This window comes from Lithobates pipiens, unplaced genomic scaffold, assembly GCF_037356315.1.
Source record: "Lithobates pipiens isolate NorthernLeopardFrog02 unplaced genomic scaffold, aLitPip1_a1.2 Scaffold_19, whole genome shotgun sequence".
NCBI classification, from domain to species: Eukaryota; Metazoa; Chordata; class Amphibia; order Anura; family Ranidae; genus Lithobates; species Lithobates pipiens.
In genome coordinates this window covers 182396521-182408132 of record NW_027507764.1, presented here as the reverse complement: position 1 = coordinate 182408132, position 11612 = coordinate 182396521, and positions in this window count along the sequence as shown.

Genomic DNA, 11612 nt, shown 5'->3' with positions numbered 1-11612 from the left:
GAGGCCGACAAGCGGCATCCTGAGAAGTGCCTGGTTACTGAGTTGGGAAGGACATTGACAAATCTCCTTACTACTAAGGAGACAGAGAACATTCCAGGTACTGAGGAAAAAGGTTCCTGTTCACTACCAGTTATAGCTTGTATACCTTCATAGGATTTTTCAAGTTTTGAATCAACGTGCTGATTGCCACAATCTCTGGCTAGAGATCTGTTCAGACGTGAAGTACCCAGCTGCGAGTGGCTACTCTCTGGGTGGAATTAGAGACTTTGTTATGTCAGCAGTTCAAGGTGCCTGAGTTCTTCACCCTTACCCTCTGTTCCTATATGAGACTGTGTTATTGGATGTTATCACTGCAAAATAAAACCTTCCAAAAGGACTTTATTGGTGTCAGCGTCCAAGTTGTTGGGTATCAACCCTGGGAACCCTTAGACGTGGAAGAACAAGCCAAGCGGAGGTAACCGGTCAGCCCAATAAGTTAAGGCTGCCCTACAAAGGGTTATGCTTGCTACACCTGTTTACACCACAACACTAGTATTATATGCAGATATTTTCTGCGCAGGAATCTGCAACATGTATAAAACTCACCTAAACGTGCATGAAAACTGATGTAAACTCATGTCTCTGCAAGTGAAATCTGTGCGTCAGTTTCCATCAGTTTTTCTGCACGTATGGTGTAAATGAGGCCTTATACTGACTCACTGGCTTCGGTACCAAGAGACGCTGCCCTGGAACAAGTATTCATATTTTATTTTGTTAATCTGATACCAAGAATAGCCAGTTGACTGGAGTAGGAAAGGCAGTGTAAATCCAACCCTGAAAGTCAGTGAAAATTCCAAAAGGTCTTATCTGTTTGTTCCAGGCCAGTATCTTTAACCGCTTCCCACCTGGCCTAAAGCAGAATGACAACTGGGAAGTGGTTCAGTTATCCTGACTGGACAACATATGATGGCTAGCTCGCCAGCGGGGGGGGGGGGGGGCGCGCAGAGCGCCGATTGGTGGTGTGGTATGTCAGTCTGACACACCGCAACTCCAATATAGGTAAAGAGCCTCTAGCAGAGGCTCTTTACTATGTGATCAGCTGTGTCCAATCACAGCTGATCACAGTGAATAGGAAAAGCCATGTATCGGCTTTTCCTCTATCGCATCTGACAGACGCGAGTAGAGCAGAGCCGATCGGCTGCTCTCCTGACAGGGGGGGTCTGTACTGAAGAATGCCCACCCAGGACCACCAGGGATGCACACCAATGATGCCCACCCATGGCCATCAGGTGTGCCCACCCATGACCACCAGGGGTGCCAATCAGTGCCATAAATTATGCCAATAATTGACCATCATAAATTCCTGCCAGTGCCTCCTCATCAGTGATGCCTATCAGTGCCACACATCAGTGTCCATCAGTGCCACCTATATGGGCCCATCAGTGCCACATATCAGTGCCGATCAGTGCCACCCATAAGTACCTATCAGTGCAGCCTTTTAGTGCCCATCAGTATCGCCTATCAGTGCTCATTAGTGTCCCCTTTAAGTGCCCAATCCTATCAATGCCCAGCAGTACTGTATACCAGTGCCACCTATCAGTGCCCATCAGTGCTGCATATTAGTGCCCATCATCAGAGCCCATTGGTGCCACCTCATCAGTGCCACCTTATCAGTGCCTGTCAGTGAAGCCTCATCAGTGAAGGAGAAAACGTATTGATTTACAAAATATTATAACAGAAACAAAGAAAAACTTTATTATTTGTGGGTTTTTTATTTGTTTAGCAAAAAATAAAAACCGCAATGGTGATCAAATACCACCAAAAGAAAGCTCTATTTGTGGGAACAAATGATAACAATTTTCTTTGGGTACAGTGTTGCATGACCGCGCATTTGTCATTTAACCACCTCGCGCCCGCCCTATAGCCGAATGACGGCCGTAGAGCAGGCGCGTTCGTCCGGGAGGCCGTCCCTGGACGTCCTAATGTTTACTTCCGCAATGCGCGCCACCGCGGGCGCGCATCGCGGAAGTTCTGTGTTCGCCGTGTCCCCGGGGACAGGCAAACACAGATCGCTGTAAACGGCCAATCACAGCGGCCGTTTACAGCGCGATCGGCGTGTCCAATGGGAGATGATCTCATATGTAAACATATGAGATCATCTCTCAGCGCCGCTCTCCCTCCTCACACAGACAGAGTGTGAGAGGGGAGAGATGAACGGCTGCAGTGGCAGCCGTTCTGCTTTGCTTTGTTTTGAAAAAAAAAAAGTAAAAAAAAAAGTGCCATCCTCCCCCAGCAGTGCCATCCATCCTCCCCCAGCAGTGCCATCCATCCTCCCCCAGTGTCATCCTGCCCCAGTGCCATCCGCCCCAGTGCCATCCACCCCAGTGCTACCTGCCCCCAGTGCCATCCACCCCAGTGCCACCTGCCCCCAGTGCCACCTGCCCCCAGTACCACCTGTTGTCAGTGCCATTTGTCCCCAGTGCCATCTGTCATCAGTGCCACGTATAAGTGCCATCTGTCATCAGTGCCACGTGTCATCAGTGCCACATAGTGCCATCTGTCATCAGTGCCACGTATTAATGCCACCTGTCATCAGTGCCACGTATCAGTGCCATTTGTCATCAGTGCCACCTGTCAGTGTCACGTGCCATCTGTTGTCAGTGTCACGTGTCATCAATGCCACTTATCAGTGCCATCTGTCATCAGTGTCACATGTCATCGGTGCCATGTATTAGTGCCATCTGTCATCGGCGGCACGTATTAGTGCCACGTATTAGTGCCATCTGTCATCAGTGCCACGTATTAGTGCCACGTGTCATCAGTGCCACGTATAAGTGCCACGTGTCATCAGTGCCACATATTAGTGCCAGCTGTCATCAGTGCCACATATTAGTGCCATCTGTCATCAGTGCCACGTGTCATCAGTGCCACGTATAAGTGTCATCATTGCCACGTATCAGTGCCATCTGTCATCAGTGTCACGTGTCATTGTCCTGGTGCTTCAAAAGTGTAATAAATAGTCAACAAGTTAGATGTGTAATTTATGTTCCTAGAACACATGATGTCGCTACCTGCATGTTGGGCCTCTCTATGTGGCCAGGCTGTGAAAAAGTCCCACACATGTGGTATTGTAATACTCAGGAGGAGTAGCAGAATTTTTGGGGGGTGTCATTTGTGGTATACACATGCCATGTGGGAGAAATAACCTATTACAATTACAATTTTGTGGAGAAAAAAAATGAAAAATCTTAATTTTGCAAAGAATTGTGGGAAAAAAATGACAACATCAAAAAGCTCACTATGCCTCTTACTAAATACCTTGGAATGTCTACTTTCCAAAAAGGGGTCATTTGGGGGGTATTTGTACTTTACTGTCTTTTTCGGGTCACAAGAAGCGAGATAGTCCACCAGTACATCAGATGTGATCAATTTTGTGCGATTCGCACCACAGCTTGTAGACTCTCTAACTTTCACAAAGACCAAATAATATCCACTAATTTGGGTTATTTTTACCAAAGATATGTAGCAGTATAAATTGTGGCCAAAATTTATGAAGAAAAATTAATAATTTGCATAATTCTTTCACAGAAACAAAGAAATATGCGTTTTTTTTCAAAATTTTTGGTCTTTTTTCATTTATAGCGCAAAAAATAAAAACCCCAGAGGTGATCAAATACCACCAAAAGAGAGCTCTATTTGTGGGAAAAAAAGGACAAAAAATTCATTTGGGTACAGTGTTGCATGACTGAGTAATTGTCATTCAAAGTGTGAGAGCACCGAAAGCTGAAAATTGGTCTGGGCAGGAAGGGTGTTTAAGTGCCCAGTAAGCAAGTGGTTAAATAGCGACAGCACTGAAAGCTGAAAATTGGCTTGGGCAGGAAGGGGGGAAAGTGCCTGGTATTGAAGTGGTTAAGAATTAAAACAAGAGGACTGGAACAACAACCAGGTAACTACCATCTTTGGCCCCATTCACACCTGTGTACTTTCTATGCTTTTTAGCTGCAATACATAAAAAAAAAAAGATTCCCGCTTGCTGCATCTTTGATGCACTTTCATCAAATGCATATTATATAGAGTTTAATAGAATTCAATGGGAATGCAACTAAAATACAGGTAAAATGTACTTAAAATGCAACGCACCTAAAATGCACCACGTAGATGAGGACATGCACTTTAGAAGGAGAGCTCACTAATGGCAATCTAGAGGTTTCTTTCATGGCAGATTTACAGTACTTCCATGTGGAAGATGGTTTTGTTTGTTGAATTGCACTACTTGGCGGTTTGTAAATAAAGTGCGGTAACATGCAATAATTATTATTGCAACATCTGTGCATGTGTGAGTTTACACACTACACCTTGGAAAATTCAAAGCTTTGTATATGATGTTGTTTAACTGTAAATCTAATAGCATAGCAATGAAGCCATGTATACGCATGTTATAAAAAATTCAATTTCAGCTGACATACAATAAATTTTGATGGCGTTCAAAGTAACTCACAGCCTGAAGCAATGAAACAAGTGGTCACCAGCTCCCTACTATTATTACTTGGTAAAGCATAGACTGTTAAAGAGGTATTAAACTTAAAAACAATTTTTTTTATATATTGCAGCTTTCTGGTCCTTAAATGTGGTGGCTGCTTTAGTTTTCACCTGGTTAGCCAGCCAGTAACATACCTCCTGTGCAAAGGCCCATACACATGATCAGACTTTTTGACAACAACAAATTAGCTGTTTAAGGCAACACCCGACTGTGTGTACGCTCCATCGGACACGCTTTTTCGGTTTTCATCTGACTTTTGTTGGCCGTGCGAATGGACAAACTTTCCGGCAACAAAAGTCCGATGGAGCAAAGTCCGATCGTGTGTACAGAAAACCATAGGACTTTTGTACAAAGTACAAACACGCATGCTCAGAACCAGTTGACCAAAGGTGGTGGTAAAGAGCAGAAAAACCATGTGATTTGGTGAAAGTTGGCTGAAAAAGTCCTGCCGTGTGTATGCAATACAAGTTCACGGCCGACGTCCATTGTAAATCCTGTCTATAGGGTTCTATGTACAGCTAGATCCTTTCAGTGGGTGGGTCTTCAGAGGTGTTCATCATGATAACTTATCTATTATGGCCCTACGTTTGGGAGGCTTTTCGCGTTTTAAGTTTGGCGGTGAGGCGTTGGGTGAAAGTCTATTTATCCAGCTTCCCATAAGCAATATATGATCATGCTGAAAATCAACTAATCCCACATGGAAAAGAAGTCACCACCATGCTGAATGTGTAAGGTAAACTGCTTACCAGAAAGAATGATCCCACCAAAAGATCATGTGTGTGCATCCTCTCTGTAGGACGAATAACTAGCTGGCTTCAGATTATGGAATCAGGCTTGAGTGGCTCCTTGCTACCGTGGGTCCTTATGTTTTTAATACTGATGACATCAACTGGGGAAAAAAGCTTGAAAAAACAAAACCGGAGACAGCCACCATGTCTAAGAGCTAGAGAGCTGCAATATATAAAATTTTAGTTTTTGGGGTTAATAAGGGTCTATTAATACATTGGATGGATGTCACAGACGTTAACTAGCCTGCCACAAATTCTGACCGCATTTTGCCTAATGTGTTGATTTTCTATGATTGGCAGCTCCATCTAGTGTCCATAATGCAGCATTGTTCCTGAAATACCTCAATCATGAAAATACCACATTATGGTCACTAGATGGAACTGACGATCATATATAATCATATTAAGCAAAATAGGGTCCAAATTTGTGATGGCTGGAAAACATTTGTGACATTTGCACTGCACATTTTTTATAGATAGATCCCTTATTGTGTGCGAAGGTTCTCATTTATTTTAGGTCACTTTAAAGCTAGTAGGAGAAAAATTACATTCAAGTAGTCTTGTTCTGTGATGTTAAAGATGTTTTGCAGCTTTTTCAAGCAAAGTTTTCGGTTCTAATGAGTATCAGGAACATCCTTCAGCACTCTTTTTGCATTTAGTTTTTCTCCTTTGGTTATGCAAAGTTTTATGAACAATTCCCCTTAATGCTTTGTAATTATCTTAGTGTTATTAAAGACACATTATACTTTTAGCTTCTAAGGCCAGCCATAGAGAGAGAAATTTTCCTGTGGTTGCAGGAAAGAAAATCGCTCAATTTCCCCATCAACACATTGTGTTCTCCCGGCGGTGGGATGGGGAAGCTATCACCGCTAGGAGAAAAGCTTTTATTACTAGCCGCTAGGGATGGCCGAACGGTTCGCCCAGCGGTCGTTTCGTGGCGAATTTCGGCTGTTCGCGGTCCGCCCGTTCGGCGACTATTGGCGCCGTTCGCCCGGCGGACTTCCGTGTTTACTGTGTAAAAGAACTTTGACCTATGATGACACATCCATCATGGGGTACAGGACAGCCAGTTGAGACATTACAGCACATGGACACTTGGACATTCCCCCTAACTTATAAATAGACCCGATCCGGCGGCCATTTTACATTCTTTCTTCTGTCACTATAGGGAGAGGTTGCTGTGTGGAGCAGGGAGAGGTTGCAGTGACCCAAATCGCTAGCTATTTGGTACACAAAAGTTCTTATCAGGACTGGTATAGGTGTTAGGTGTAGTTCACAGTTCAGGATTTAGGTTTGCTGTGCTACTGATTGTTGCAGCAGCCTGAGTGTCTTTTGTCAGTTTAGAGAAAGGGACAGGACGGTGTGTCTGCTGTAGGGACAGTCAGTTTAGTCTTTAGCTGTTACTATCAGGTCCACAAAAGTGCTATTCCAGTTATTGTTCCAGTAGCCTCTGTTTTGTCAGTTTATATAGGGACAGGCAGGAAGCAGTGTGTGAGGCAGTGAGGGTCAGTTTAATCAGTAGCTGTTACTATATTAGGTCCACAAAGGTTCTTTTCAGGACTGGTATCAGTGGTATGGTAATAGGCTTGTACACGTATAATATTCTTTCTTCCAAATATAGAAAGAATATTATACTTGACTGCTGCCCTTCTGCTGCAGTCTGCTAATCATTCACAACCTACTTGTTCCACAAAGGTCCTTATAAGGACTGGTAATAACCGGGTGTAGGGTGCTATAGTACATAGGGTTGAGTGAGGTACAGTCTGCTATTCTATAAGGACTGGTATAGGTCCACAATACATAGGGTTGAGGTGCACTACTGCTGACCGCTGCCCTATACTGCAGCAGTCCTTCATCGGTATAGGGACTGACATACAGTCTGCTAATCAGTCACACACAACCTACTTGTTCCACAAAGGTCCTTATAAGGACTGGTAACTTGGTCTGTCTAGGGTGCTATAGTACATAGGGTTGAGTGAGGTACAGTCTGCTATTCTATAAGGACTGATATAGGTCCACAATACATAGGGTTGAGGTGCACTACTGCTGACCGCTGCCCTATACTGCAGCAGTCCTTCATCAGTATAGGGACTGACGTACAGTCTGCTAATCAGTCAAACACAACCTACTTGCTCCACAAAGGTCCTTATAAGGACTGGTAAGGTATAGGGTACTACAGTACATAGGGTTGAGTGAGGTACAGTCTGCTATTCTATAAGGACTGGTATAGGTCCACAATACATAGGGTTGAGGTGCACTACTGCTGACCGCTGCCCTATACTGCAGCAGTCCTTCATCGGTATAGGGACTGACGTACAGTCTGCTAATCAGTCACACACAACCTACTTGTTCCACAAAGGTCCTTATAAGGACTGGTAAGGTATAGGGTACTACAGTACATAGGGTTGAGTGAGATACAGTCTGCTATTCTATAAGGACTGGTATAGGTCCACAATACATAGGGTTGAGGTGCACTACTGCTGACCGCTGCCCTATACTGCAGCAGTCCTTCATTGGTATAGGGACTGAGAGTTTTTTCACAGGGTCATTTAAAAAATGACAGGCAGAGGAAGAGGCAGGCCCTTCCGCAGGGGTGGTAGGGGTAGGGCAGGAGGAACAGGCTTGAGCCAAAGTGGGAAGTTGCAGAAGGTGCGTTCAATTACTTTAAAGGACGCACCAGACTTGGTTGAGTGGCTCACTCAGCCTTACTCTTCTGCACCCTCCTCATCCTCTCGATCTGCACCCTTTTCTTCACTCTCTGCTATGTGCACCCCCAAAGACACTACCACCAACAACACCACCACCGATCCATATCAAGACATTTATGATGCGCAGCCACTCTTGGTATTGGATCAGGAAGAGGAGGTAGCAACAACCACTACTCAGCAGTCTGACGACAGTACCCAGATCAGCCCAAGGAGGAGGTTGGTCCCCGGTGTTGCTGCCTACTCCGAGATCTCTACTTATAGAGGTGGGGAAGGTGACGTCGATGATGACATGTCTAGTGATGTCACGTGGGTGCCCACAAGAGAGGAAGAGGAGGGGAGTTCAGAGGGAGATATGGACCAGCAGATAGGGAGGAGAAGCAGGAATAACTTACATTGCACAGGAGGGACAAAGCAGACTGCAAATGTATCAGGAGCGAGTCATCGACCATGTACGGTCACATCTGGCGCTCCCAGGACACCGGCACATGGCTCCGCAGTGTGGGCTTTTTTAACATGTCCACTGCTGACAATAGCGTTGCCATCTGCAATCTTTGCAGTCAACGCATTAGTCGTGGTAAGCCCAACACTCACCAAGGGACGACCACCTTAAGAAGGCACATGAGCAGCCATCACCGAGCCGAGTGGGAGCAACGGAACACACAAAGCCACACTGCAGGCTCTCACCGTCCAGCCTCGTCTTCTACTTCTCCTTCTCCTCTCTCCTCACAATTGTCCTCCACTCCACCTTCCATCACGCCAAGCTCACGTTTTTCTGCAAAAAGGCAGGCTTCTGTGGGCTTAATGTTCGAGCGTAAAAAAATGATGATGCTGGATAACCCTCTTGCCCAACGGTTGACGGCTGGCTTGTCAGAACTCATAGCCCGCCAACTACTGCCATATAAACTGGTGGACTCGGAGGCCTTTCGCAAATTTGTGGCCATTGGAACACCACAATGGAAGGTCCCAGGAAGGAAGTATTTCTCAGAGAAGGGCATCCCAGAGCTATATGGCCATGTTCAGCGGCAAGTGAATGTATCTCTGGCACACAGTGTCGGTGCCAAGATACATCTGACCACAGACACGTGGTCTAGCAAACACGGGCAGGGAAGGTATATCACTTTTACTGCCCACTGGGTGAACCTTCTGACGGCCGTCAAGCATGTAACCCGTGGCACCCGTGTAGATTTGGTTTTACCGCCACGGATTGCATGCAGGCCTGACTCTTCTTCTCCTCCTCCTCCTACTCCATCCTCCTCCCTCTCCTCCTCGGCTGACTCCTCCTTTTCCACTGCTAGCGTCTCTTCCGCTGTGCCACCCAAGCTCCCCAGAACCTATTCGACATGCCAGGTGAGACGTTGCCATGCCGTGCTGCGTCTGTTGTGCCTGGAAGCCAAGAGCCACACTGGCCCGGCACTCCTTTCAGCTTTGCGTTCACAGGCAGATCAGTGGCTAACACCGCTCAATTTGACAGTTGGTAAAGTGGTATGTGACAATGGTGCCAATCTGCTTAGCGCATTGAAACAGGGCAAAATGACGCACGTGCCATGCATGGCACACATCTTAAACTTGGTCGTGCAGCGATTCGTTGTCAAATACCCTGGGGTCCAGGACATCTTGCGGCAGGCAAGGAAAATCTCGGCCCATTTCAGAAGATCTTACACGGCCATGGCTCGCCTTGCTGACATTCAGTGGCGACACAATCTGCCGGTCAGACGTCTTATTTGCGATTGCCCGATGCGATGGAACTCAACCTTCTATATGCTTGATAGGCTGCTCCAGCAGAAACGTGCAGTTAACGTCTACCTGTATGAACTCTGCGGCAGAACAGGTTCTGGGGAGCTGGGGTTTTTTCACTGCGCCAGTGGCTGCTCATGCGCGACGCATGCAGACTTCTGCGCCCATTTGAGGAGATCACCAAACTGGTCAGTCGCAGCCATGGTGCCATCAGTGACATGGTACCTTATGCTTTCTTTATGGAGCGTGCATTGCGTCGTGTCATTGATCAAGCTGTGGAGGAGCAGGAGCGGGAAGATGAGGAAGTCGCAATGCTGGATGAATTCCCAGGGGGGGCTACTCTATCTGAGACAAGTCAACAACAGGAGTCTGAAGAGGAGTCAGAGGAGGATGGTGCCGGGGCGGATGAGGAGGAGCAAGAAGAGCATGCTTTAAACCTTTCTGGGATCCCTGTTGTGCGTGGATGGGGAGAGGAGAATGAAGAGGACGACATTATCCTGGATGATGAGCAGGAGCCAGGCCACCACACCGCTTCCACTTTAGTGCAAATGGGGGCCTTCATGCTCCAGTGTTTTAATAGGGACCCCCGTATAAAAAGCATAAGGGTCAAGGACCAGTACTGGGTGGCAACGTACTTAGACCCCCGGTACAAACACAAAATGGCGTAAATGTTACCACCGTCACAGAGGGCTGGCAGAATGGAGCACTTCCAGGCCTTGCTTCGAGAAATGCTGCATTATGCCTTTGTGTGCGCTGGCAGAGGAGCAATTACCACTCCCAGAGAAGGAGTTGCGGGTACCAATCCAACAGCGCCTGCAAGAAGAGGCCAGTTTAAAGATGCGTTGGTGACTTTTGATATGAGGTCATTCTTTCAGCCGACCCATCGACAGGTGTCATCCGGATCCAGCATCAGGGAACGCCTAGACCGTCAAGTGTCCGACTACATCGGGTTAACGGCCAATGTGGACGCTCTGAGGAGTGATGAACCCCTGGACTACTGGGTGGGCAGGCTTGACCTCTGGCCAGAGCTTGCCCAATTTGCAATCGAACTGTTGGCTTGCCCCTCATCCAGTGTCCTGTCCGAAAGGACGTTCAGCGCAGCAGGGGGGATCGTGACCGATAAGCGTACTCGCCTAGCTCACGACAGTGTTAACTACCTCACATTTCTAAAAATGAATGAGGCATGGATCTCGGAGGAATTCAACACATGTGACCAGTAGACCATGTATATGTCTATAAACAATTTTTTTAAACGAGCACAGAGACCTTCTTTCTTCATTTGGCTCACTTCCTTGTCCAAAAAAAGCACGCCGTACTATATGCCCGTACCCTCCTCTTTGAAGAGGTTGAGCGGTGTCATATTTCTACTGGGGCTGCTTATTATGAGGGGCTCCCACCATCCCTGTGCTGTGCTGACATCCTCCTGGGGCTGTACCTCTGCTGTGCATATTATGAGGGGCTCCCACCATCCCTGTGCTGTGCTGACTTCCTCCTGGGGCTGTACCTCTGCTGTGCATATTTTTAGGTGCTCCCACCATCCCTGTGCTATGCTCATTATGAGGGGCTCCCACCATCCCTGTGCTGTGCTGACTTCCTCCTGGGGCTGCTTATTATGAGGGGCTCCCACCATCCCTGTGCTATGCTGACATCCTTCTGGGGCTGCTTATTATGAGGGGCTCCCACCATCCCTGTGCTATGCTGACATCCTCCTGGGGCTGCTTATTATGAGGGGCTCCCACCATCCCTGTGCTATGCTCATTATGAGGGGCTCCCACCATCCCTGTGCTATGCTCATTATGAGGGGCTCCCACCATCCCTGTGCTATGCTGACTTCCTCCTGGGGCTGCTTACGGTGCAGGTGTC